This window comes from Pseudopipra pipra, chromosome 23, assembly GCF_036250125.1.
Source record: "Pseudopipra pipra isolate bDixPip1 chromosome 23, bDixPip1.hap1, whole genome shotgun sequence".
In the NCBI taxonomy this organism is placed as follows: domain Eukaryota; kingdom Metazoa; phylum Chordata; class Aves; order Passeriformes; family Pipridae; genus Pseudopipra; species Pseudopipra pipra.
In genome coordinates this window covers 3,704,382-3,716,135 of record NC_087571.1, presented here as the reverse complement: position 1 = coordinate 3,716,135, position 11,754 = coordinate 3,704,382, and the positions used below count along the sequence as shown (strand labels likewise).

At 44.6% G+C, this 11,754-nt stretch overlaps 1 long non-coding RNA gene across 1 annotated transcript; it reads right to left on the bottom strand.

Moving 5' to 3' along the window:
• Positions 1-10,502: 10,502 nt before the first annotated feature.
• Positions 10,503-11,642, bottom strand: LOC135401867 (uncharacterized). Its single transcript, XR_010424946.1, has 2 exons — positions 11,342-11,642; positions 10,503-10,798 (listed from the first exon to the last, which is right to left on the bottom strand). It is a non-coding gene; the product is annotated as an uncharacterized LOC135401867 (long non-coding RNA).
• Positions 11,643-11,754: the final 112 nt, after the last annotated feature.

The following is an 11,754-nucleotide window of genomic DNA, read 5'->3' as shown; positions in this document are numbered from 1 at the left end:
TTCTTTGCTGCCTCTGGCTTCGAAACCACTCTTGGGATACTGCTGGGAAGGGAGGGGAAGAGAGTCATGGAATCTCCTGCCTGATTCCCATCCTCTGTTCAGCAGGATTTCCCATGATGTGCTGATCCTCCCTGTTCCACTTCCCTCCTCCCTCTCTCCTGTCCACACACAGTCCACGCAGGGTGTGCCTTCCCTGCAGCACCAGCACAGCTCCCAGAGGTGAGGAGATGAATCCAGGGCTCTGTGTCAGAGGCTTCCCTGAGGAAGAGAGCCAAGGAAGACTGTCCCTGTTCTCTGCTGTGTGTTTAACCCTGTAAGTGCTGCACCACCATTCCATCCTGGCTGCTTTGAAATGTAAATTTTGCTGAGCCTTTACCTGCGTGAACTTTGGCAGTTTTAGTTCAAAAGGAAAGTATCAGCTACCAGAAGGGAGAAAAGTGTGAGTAGAGGGTGTGCAACAGTGGGTATCAAACAGCTTTAATTGTAATTTATGGGTTCGGGGTTTCTTTTATGTGAAGGTGTATGGAACAACAGCAAGTTCTTTGTCTTTGTGAAGGGAACTGCAGTAAATGTGGAGGATTTTCCTACTGGAGTTGGTGTCAGTGCTATACAGAAAAAGCATTATTACGTTATGTGGGTCAATTTTATAAAATACTCATTTTTGGACAGTGATATAGAGGTGAAATAAGGCTGTGCATACCATAAATATTGGTTTATAGTGGAATTTGATTTATATGAATGTTAGTTGATCTATTACCCTCAAAAATAAGCCGAGTGGTCAGTATTCCTTGAGACAGATGGAATTGGTCAGAAAACTGAAGGGATCTCAAGACTGTGAGTTCATTAGAGCCTTTGGTCGTTAATTAAATTTGAAGTTCACATCTTTTAGCTCATGAGTGGAATAATGGATCTTGGTCCCCTTTCTACTCTGTCTAACTTTAGGTTTAGTTTTGTTCTGGACCCCTGAAGTTCTTTACCTGGGAGATAAATGTAATTTCCTCCACTGCACAGAGACCTATGGCAAAGATTTAACCCCAGAGCTGTGCATCCAACCTGTGCTCTCAGTGTTGGCCCCAAACAAGCAGGTCACACTCGAATAACCCACTTAAATTTGAGATCCCCACCCTGTGCCCAGAGGATGAGGCAGATCAGTGTCACATCTGCTGCTGGGACAGTTCAGCTCCCTCTGAAATGGAGCCTGTGCTGCTTCCAGGGCCTTGAGAACGCCGAGGTCAGCTTGGTGCTGGGAAGGAAGCACTGACTCAGCCCCTGCTCACCTCAAACCAGCTGCCATGCCCTCCCTGGGCACTTTGTTCCACCCAGAGGGAACACTGCAACGTTGGGATCTAATTTTACCTCTTCGTTTTTCATTTGTTTTCCCTTTCTGTTGATTCTCTTGTTAGAAGTGGTGTTTGTTTGGTTGGTTTTTTTTAAAGTCTTCTGAGGAAGGAAATTTGTGCGTTTCTTCAGTTTTGTTCTTAAATTTTTGGCTTAGGGTCATTTGAGAAAATGGCTTGTGTGAGCACCTGCTGAGAAAGTGTGTCCCTGCCCTGCTCAGTTCAGTAAACATCTAATTCCTGCCCCTGCCTTGGAGTTGGGGGTGGGAAAGCCCAGCCAGCAGTGACAGGGGTGGGGATCCCCTGCTCAGGGCAGTGCTGAATTCACAAACTGGTGGTGTGTTCACTCCTCTGGAGCAGGACTGGCTTTCCCCGAGCTGACAACCTCCACTCTTCATGAATTCTTGCTGAAGTGATTTGAGACTGACAGCTGATGATTATTTTTATTTGTGTGACAGGAACCTTCTGGATGTCTGGAGCAGATGCTGTTGAATCCTCACTTCTTGAGGGGGAGAGACTCAGCCTGTTCATCCATCTGTCTGGGCTCCTGGCTCCTTATTAGGTGCTTTGTATTGAGGCTAAATGGGCAGATCATTGGGAGCTGAGCTGTTAGAAGATGTATTTTCATGTCTTGGGTGTATTCTCTTTGTATATTTGATTTCTCTGTCCATCTAAGCTTGGCAAATGGAATAATAACTCTTGCAAAACACTTTATTCCACAGAGCACAAGCACCTTGTAAAAGGTGCATTAGCAGTAAGTCTTATTCCTGTCTTGCTTTCAGCTGAGCTAAAGTTTGTTGGCAAAAGCAGGACAATCCCAAAAAGCTGCTTGGTGTGGAAGATGAAACTCAGGATCACTCTCTTTGGAGGCAGTTTAAGTTGTAGTGAATGAACAGGAGGATCAACAGGTCCTCAGGCTCCATCCTAAAAAGATGGAAAGAGGTTTCCTGCCTTCTTGGTACAATTTAAATAAAAAGTTTTTACTCTTTAAGCATTGCACTGAACAACTGGAAGTCATCCTACTGCTCTCAGTGCCACTGTAACTGTGCCTAATTATAAACCCCATTGGTTATTTTAGATCCAAGTCAACCCCTTAAATAAGCTCTGTGCCTTGAATGTAATTATTAGATGTTATTCACATCAGGAACACTCATGTGTGAGGTAATTGTCAGATTCCAATGTATTAAAAAAGACATTTATCTTATACTTCACTGAGCTTCCGCTTACTGGGGCTTTTTTTCCCCCCCCACACTTAATATGTGCTTTTTTTATTATAACTTTACAAAGGTGTCATTGTGCAGTTAGGCCCGAGGCAAACTATTGAGAGGCCCAGAAATATAAGGGTTTTTTTTAAAAAAAATAATCTAGTAAGTGTCATTGTTTGCTCCAACCTAACTGGGAAGAAGTGGGAGCAGAACTGCAGGCAGGCAGGAAAGAATGGCAGGTGTATTTATAACGAATGAAAAGCTGCTGCAAGGAGCTCAGTGTTCATTCCTGCAGAGGTTATTGACTCAGATGCTGAGCCTGGGCTGAATAATTTTGTAACTAAGAGAGTCAGAACTCTGGGCACTAAATTCATGGTTCAAAGATTTCATCTCCACCCGCCTTCCGACTCCGTTCCAAAGGTAGTGACATCACTTGCTGGAATTGGCTTTTTCCCCTCCCACCCTTCACTAGAGCTGGAATTTGACCCTGAGAATAAGATGTTCTGCTTGTAAATTATTAGTTCATTTTCAAAATATACCCCACAGCCTTATGGAGGAATTCAAAAGGCAAAAAACCCGAGCAACAGATTTTAAAATCGGCCAAATAACTTCAAATTAGAGGCATCTCCCAGAGGGATCCTATTTCCACACATGCATCCACACACCTTCCCTGTGTCCTCTGTGCCTCCTGCTTTATACACCCTTCTAAAATTAGCAGTGGTTAATATTTTAACACCCAGAAACAGTCTGCTCTGAGGAAGGAACCCTTAATTTTGATAGTCCATGGACTGGACCAAAGGGGAGATGTGAACAGTTCTGAAAGCTCTGAATCAGTCAGTGATTTGCCCCAGAGGATTTAGGATTTAGGCAGCTGGTTGACAGGTTTCTTGGGGTTAAAAGAGATGCTTTTTGTGTATGGCTTGGGAATTTATGGGAGAAAATAACCCTGTTCAGCATGAAAGCACCTGGCAGTGTTTTCTACACAACTTCAGGCACTTAAAATGTTGGAAGTAAATCCTGTGTACTTGTATTTAACGGGATGTTTGAGGCAAGGAACCACCTTCAAAGCAAAATGTGTAGCCCAAGGGAAGGTGTTTTCCTGTCTGTGGCTGCTGTGCCACTAGAGAGCAGCAGGTCTTGCTGCTCCAGGCTCTCCCTGCAGAGATCTGTGGGAATTGGAGCTTGGGAATGTAGCAATGGGAACCTGGACCAAGTGTAAAAAAGGCAGGAATGGGAACCTGAGCCAGGGGTAAAATCATTCCCAGGGATCCTCCACTTAAATCACAGCTCAGATGGTGAAACGGGCTCATAATATGATTTTAAGATGCCATATTTTTAAAAAAAGAGGTTCCAAATGAAAGCCCTATTCAGCTGGACGAAGGAGAAAGCACATCAACCTCTGCACCAGGTACCCTCTACCTTTTGGTGCTGTTACACCTGGCTCATTTTGATTATTTTTAGGATGAACCATTCTTTTCACCCAGACAGCACTGCAGGCAGCAGTGTCACACTGCACTCACCCTGGCCCTTGGTTTACAGAAGGACTTTGAGCATAAACTCCTGTCCTTGATTTTGGAGCTCCCCCTTGGCTGGAGATGGCAGCAGGAATGCAGCAGAGCCCGTGAAATTTGGCAGGAGCTGTAAACAAAGTAGGGACACAGCAGAGGTGAGTTGTTGGAAAAGTCAGTTTTATGCTTAACTTGAAAATGTTTTCCTGTAGTTCACAACTTGGGTCACAGTTCAGACGTGGCAGGAGAGCAGTTGGCATCACTCCAGTGACAGAACTGGAGATGTTGACTGAGAATTAAAGCTCAGCAAACAGTGCTGGCAGCCCCTGCCCAAGTTTAATAAAGAAAAAGAAGGACCTTAAGGTTGTCATCCTTAGGAATTGTTTGTTTATAACAAAACTGATGTTCTGGTTCACAGGCAGCTGGATTCCAATGCCTGCTTTAGCTGTGATGAGGAAGCAGAAGTAACAACTAATTACTGATTTTCTGTTTTCCACCTTGAAGTGGGTGCTTGTTTTGTGCTGCAGTTGCTCTGGGGGGTGACAAGACACAGAGTTTTCAGCTCTCAGGGCTCAGCTGAACTCCTGAAGTCTCCTGACAGTCTTTTGGGATGACCATGTGACTTATGCACTTTCTTAAATTAAACTTGCCCACTTCTAATCCATCAGGCAGCTCTCTTAATCTCGGTGCTATCTGGAAGAAAATTGAGACAAAATGTGAGCTGGCTTTGTGTGAAGGACGAATGAGCTCGATGGCAGTGCAGGAGCCCTGATATCCACCCTCAGCAGCAGTGGGAGCAGCTCAGGGCTCCCCCCTGAAAGAAAAAATAAGGCTCTTTTTGGTAGTTCTGCTTCCACTGGTTGCAAACCTCTGTGAACTGCTGAGAGATTGTTTAAGGCAGAAGAGGTGATGTGTGTGCAAACCTCCCCCTGTGTGATGACAGGTAAAACCTCTTAGCTCTGCTCCAATCTAACATGATTGCTGGGTGCAAATCTGGGCGTATAAAAACAGGAATTATGGTTGTTCAACACTGCTTTAAAAACCCAAACAGCTGAAGAAGTGTCACCTGTTGCTACTTATATATTAAAAGGGAAGAAAAGGAGAGGGAAAAGGCCTTTTATTTGATGGTCATTAGTGGTGTTTGTAGCTCTGGGGACACATGAAGTAGAGCCCTGCTGGGCACTATCAGTGTAAGGTCTCCCCAGAGCACTGGGCTCTGACCTTTTCCTCACTGGAACATCATAATGGTAATTTGGAGGGAAAATATGAGAAGAAAGATTTCTGGTGACTGTGACATACCCTGACATTTCTAAGGTATTTCATTGAATGATGGCCATTAATCTGATGTCCTCAGCAACTGTTTGGATCTGGGGCAGTGGAAATTGTGTGTATATTTAGCTTTTTTACACCCTGCATTAGCAGTGTTACCCTTCCTGCTGCAGCAGAGGCATCAGCAGCCTCAGCAAACAAAAATGAAGCAACATGAACAAATGAAGAAACCAACTGTTGCTGGGAAGGTGTAACCAGGAGGGTGGAGTTTGTGGTGTTTGGGCACCAGCTGTGACTGTTTTTAGGATGTACAGGATCTGCTGCATTCCTGGGTGCTTTGCAGAAGAGTTTCTCTCTTGTTTCACACCTGCAGGTGCACACTCAGGTACAAAGTGCTGCCTGAGGGGCACGTTCAGTGCATTCTGATTTTTCCATGCTGAATGTGGTGTTCCTGGGACAGTGCTTGGTGTTCTCAGTGCATAGAGCTCTTCCAAACTCATTTGCTGTCACCTCTAACCAGCTAGAGATTATTAATTTATCTCCAGAGAGATGCTGCAGGTGTTGCACATGCACTGCCTTGTTCTGCAAACCAGAACCACGAGGCTGAGTTTATAGTCTGTGCATATTTTATGCCTCAAACAAACACATTTATGGCACGTCATAAACACTGATGGAGAGAGATTTGTCTGCATGTGCATGCTGGCTGTGTGCTGGGGGTGGAGAGCTGCACTTGGCTCCATTTCCATCCCAGCAAGGGCAGGATTACAAGTGGGAATGAATGGCAAAGGCAGCTGGAGGAGACGTTTCTCAGTTGGCCACGGAGTATTTTTCAAAAGGCTCTTTGAGAGATCATGAGGAAAACTGACAGTTGTCTTCAGGCATTTGCCTAAATTGGAGGAACAGGCTCCAGCAGCTTTGCTGGATAGCTGAGGTGATGGACAGGAGTGGTATTTATGGAGCAATTTTTATATGCTTATTGTAGAATGACTTTACCAATCATAGGAAAGAACCTTTTCTGTCTCTCTTTGTTTTCAGTGGCTCTTGGGAGATAGTTTTGGTGATTTCCATTTGGCCTTTTGCAGAATAAGGTTTGAGAGTCTTTTTTTGGCAAGCATCCATTCCCTCAGTATTTTTGCAGGGCAAAGAAATGTTCTTTCTCTTGTTGTTCCATAAAGAAAAAAGGAAGATGACAGCAATTCCAGGACTGTTTTTAGTTGTCTTAAATATAAGACAGAAAGAAGAAGCACTTAAAAACATTCCACTTCCACCTATGCTGGGGGTGGAAAATCATGATCTACAGGTATACTATAATTTATAGGGAGTAGAGTCCTGTGTTTTCTATATCCAATATTGCCTGAAATAGGAATATTCACAGCTGGCAATCACTGTTCTTACCAGACAGCAATGTTAGTTGGAGCCAGGCCATCCTAAAAGGACAACACAGCACTTGCTGAAGCAGTTGGTGTTTCCCCTCTGAGCTGAAACAAAGGCCCAGGTGGGAGCAGATTCACGTAATCCTGGTTTACAGGATAATCTTGATTTACAGGATGTAGGTGCTGCAGGAACTGAAATTTTGCTGAGGTCAAGCCACCCCTCCTGGAGCTGAGAGCTTTTTGGCTGCATCTTCCTTGAGTGAGCAATGAGCTGTGAGAGCCTCAATCCCTGGGCTGCAGGGTGTTCTCCAACAAACCCTTCCTCTTTTTTTTTTTTAACTTTAAAGGCTTTTTGGTTTGAATGGAAGCAAACACCACAACCTGGCTGCTCTTGGGTTCCACACAGCAAACCTGGCTGGGCTGAGCCAGTGGAGGTGGTGTTTTGGCTGGAGAGAGAAGAATGTATTGTTCAGAGACCTTTTGTGCTCAGAGGTTTGTTCTGTGGTTAATGGTGTGCTGTGAGCCGTGACCCACGGGGGAGGTGCTGTATTCCAAGGAATTCCTTCATATCCAGTGTATGTACTGCAAACCTAATCCCAGGCTCCCATGGAAACTGAGTCTAATGGATCCCCCTGCCTTTTGGGAGGGAATTTAATTGATCCTATTTCCCCTTCCCTAGTTTTAGGAGAAGAAATGAGCTGCTCCTCCTGATGCTCAAGGAGAGGTCTTGCTCAGTGTGAACAGGCAGTGCCAAATAATTCACTCCAGATCTCCATTTTCAAGAGAACTCCAGCTGAGAGGCAGGTCCTGGAACCTTTGCCCTGTTGCTGTCTTCTGATGGATCGTCCTTGCCAAGCCCTGACATTGATTTAATTTGTATTGTTTGCTGTCTCTGGCTCCACTGTCCCCTGGAATTTGGAGACAGAACAGTGCCTGGACAAATTAACTGTGAAAGCACTGACCTAATGCTGGAAAGATACACCATGTGCTGTGCTGTTGGAATCATATTTGACAAGTTCTGGAATTCTGGATGGTATCTGAAGCATCTGGGGACTGCTGCTGTGCATGAGGCCAGGATTGAGATGCCTCGTAATAATTCTTTAATGGTTATTGCTGACATGAGAGTTATTTCTTTTGAAAGGGAAGGCACAAAACAGGCATTAATCTATAGCTGGTATCTTCTAAAAATATCTACATAAATATATCTATCTACATATTCTATGTATAAATATAAACAGAATATCTATATAGATTAGCCTCTAAGCAGAAAGCCCTGTTGGAATCAGCCTCTTTTCCACCTCTCAAAATATTGTTAAAATGGAGAGCAACTCGTGATAAAATATATACAGATATATAAATATTGGATATGTGGTAAAACATATAAATATGTAAATATTGGACATGTGACAAAACATATCTTCCACAAGTTTTGTGGGATAATATCCCATAGCAGAGCTTGGGTTCATGTCCCCCATTGCTGTCCACGAGGCTGGTGATGGCAGTGCTGAGATCCCAGGAGGAATTGAGAATCACTGCTCCTAGTTTTTGGGATGGGTGACCTGGAATTCACTTCTCAGGTGTCTGGGCTGTGCTTTGTCCTGTGAGTACAGGTATGCACACACCTTATTTGAATTCAATATTGGCCAAATAACAGATATATTCAATTCCTGTGCCAGAGAGCACTTGATGCAATTTATCCAAACACTGATTTCCCACTGAGTGGAGCTTTAATTGAAATATTGCACCGAGCAGGGAAGAACTGGGGAGAGCATGAGCTTCCCTCTTGCTTTATAACACAGTGTGGCTGGGATTTCTTGCCCTGCAGGCTGTGAAATTTGTCATCTGCCTTGTAACACAGTCCTTGGGTTCCATAAAACAACACAGGCAGGTGTCTGGTGTCACACAGCCAAAATAAAACGGGCTGGACTGTTCAGCTGCTTTCTGGGAGGGCAGGATTTAAAGGGACAGAGCTGCAGGGCCCCCAAACAGGAATTGTTAGTCAATACTTGGATGTATCCACAAGTTAAATTGTAATAGAACTCATCTCATTGAACATGCAAAGACCAAAAGGTGGCTGAAGACCTCGTGCAAGTTCCAGTTCCAGAGATAACATGACTGGTCTTGCAAGAGGCTGTTAGAATGTGAAAGTAAATGCTGATAAATATATATATTTTTTTAAAAAAATTATTTAGAAATCGTAAAGTTACTCCAGAATTTTCACCAAAAAAAAGAAAAAAAAGAGGAAAAAGGTGTGTTTTGGAATTTGAAAATCAAGGTTCTGGCCTGTGTTGTGGGCATGGCAGGGCTCTCATGCAGAAACTGCCACTTGCAGCTGTGTGCACAGGTAGGAAAATGAGGTGGAATTGTAGGAAAAGGGGAATTCTGCTTGAATTCTCCCAAGTCTGTAAGTGCAGTGATCTCCCTGCCTGACCTGGCAGAGCTGCTGTAGCCTGATGTGCATGTGAGTGACTTGGTTTGCCTTCTGCATAAGCTGGATGTGATTCCTGTGTTTAAAAAGAATAGCTTTTAACTGAAAAAACTGCTTTCTTACAGTGTAATCTCAGTGCCTGCTACTCCTCTGTGTCCATCCAGCAGGGATGGCATTTTGCTATCCCTTAAAAACGTGGGAAAAGCTCTTCTGGAAAGGACTGCCAGAGAATCCGGGCTGGCATTAGCTCAGGTGCTTCATTCAGGGAAGGGATTTTTATTTTTTCTTTAATAGGATTTTTCTTTCTTCATGGTTTAATTTGTGAACCCTCTTCAGAGAACACTGGAAAACCCAGAATATTTGATGAGGAGAAAGGCAGAGAGGTTGTTGATCAGCATAAAGCATTGACAACCATTTGTTGCTGGAATAAATCCATCATTAGATGGATCATTAAACCACAGGAGCAGTCATTAAAAAAGGCTCTGGCAACACACAGTTCTCATGGAAGCAGTGATTTGTACAGAAATAGTGCTTGAGAGAATTATTTCAGTTGAATATATGAAAGAGGTGGGAAAGGATCCCTGTCTTAAGTGAATTCAATTAGTGTTCAGTGAGGACGAGGGTGAGGAATTCGTGCTGGCAACTAAAAGCAGATTTGTGACACAGATTTGTGGTTTTATGCAACCTTTTCCTTGCATAAAAAAGTGATTTCCAAATGCTCCTCCGGCCCAGAGTAACATAGGATGAGCCTCTTGTTGATTAATAAAATAATATCCAGGGGGATTGAGGGTTTGCAGCATCCTGTGCAATTCATCACTAAGGGAACCATGTCAAAGTTTGCAAACTTTGACCCTTATTTATACTTATTTCTGTGATTAAGTGAGAATCTTGTGTAGCTGGTAAAAGACTCCACAGGAGATCAAATTCATTAATACACAGAGAAAAACTTTGATAGTCTCCAAAGGGCTCTCCAAGTCTGGAGAGTTGCTCAAGCTCTTAACTTCCAGAATGAGCACAGCAAAAAGGACAGCCCAGAAATTAAATACAGCAATTGAGGATTTAACGCCCGCCCTGTCATTTCAGTGAAATATTTCCTTCCCCCTTCCTCCTGCTGTTATCAATCTTCCCTTTCTGACACGTTTCACGGCAGTTTCTGATGTTCAGAGCTCTTGTGAAGTTTATTTTCAAACAAAACTGAGGCAGCCCGTGCAAGAATAACTATTTTCATTTGGGCTGACAAATATTTTCTAACCTGAAGCTAATATTTTTAAAAGGTTCAGGCTGTTGAACAATGAAAACTAAAGCTGTCTCAGGTTGATTTAGAGATTTTTTTATTTTTTTTTTTCCTGACAGCACACAGCTGAATTCCAGTCACTGCCTTGGAGTTTTAAATTCTATGTCCCTTTTCTCAGCTGAAAACACAGCTTTGTGTGCAGGAGCATTCAGTGAAATTCAGAGGATCCCGATGGAGAATCTGTCACACTGTTTTTCCTGATGTGGTTTCATCATCACCAGGATTTTGCCTTGTCCTGTGGCTGCTGTTCCAAGTGCTGGACCCTTGGCAGAGCTTCCTTAGTGTATTAATGCCTGAGAAATGTGCTCTGTGTCTTCCTCCTGCTGTGACATCTGTTCTGCATGTGTAATTGTCTTCGTGTGGTGTCTTTGTTGGTTCCTGGACCTGAGAACACCCATCACCCACTGTCATTTTGGAAGCAGCATCACTGCCCTCCAGAGAACTCTTTTTTTTATCAGCTTTCACTGGTGTGAAACGGAGCTAAAAACCCAACCAGCTGCCCAGTGCTGGTGCTTTTTTAGCTGCTCCTCAACCCTTCTCCTTCGCCTTCTCTGTGAGCAGTCAATGAGGACAAAAAACACCCCAGTCAGTTGTGAAAGGAGGCAGAAATTCCGAGTTCGCTCCCTCCCTCCCTCCCTCCCTGCACAGGGTGGGATTTCTGAGCAGGAAGGTGGGACAAGGAGAGCAACCCCTGTCCAATTGGCTTCTCCAGGAAGGCTGTTAGCCCTCCTTACCCGGTGATTTGTAGCAGCAGCATATTTGGCAATAAAAACCCTGTCTCTCTCGGGATTAAGAGCGCGGTTCCACTCGCAACAGCTGCCTGCGTGTGTCTGACCCGCTGCAGGAAGGGAACGGGCTGCTCCCGCTGCTCCTTCTCCCGATTTTATCGAGTGTTGTTCCCTCCCCTTCCCTCTGTTTCTCTCTGACCTCCTCACAGCTCCGGCCGCTCCGTCTCTTGAGAAGACTCAGCTGACTTTCCTAGAGCAGCCCCAGGAGATTTTTCTCTCCCGAGCCAACATTAGGCAGAGGACAGAAGAGGGGGGAAGCTGAACCCGAGCCAAGCCCTTTGCTGGCAAACCCTCGTCTCGGTGCTAAACCTGCTCTGAGCCAGACCAAGGCAGGGGAGGGACTTTGTTTTGTAGAGACAGAGGAGGAGGAAAAAGAAACTTGAGCCTGGCTTCCCCCTGTGGCATGTCTGTGCCCCGAACATCCCCTCCCCGCCCTGCCGGCTGTTAAATGAGAGCACGTGAAGAACATGAGGTTTCCTGCTTGAGCAGGGCGGGCAGTGCTGGACCGGGCGAGGGAGGAGGAGGAGGAGGAGGAGGAAGGCGAGTTGTGGC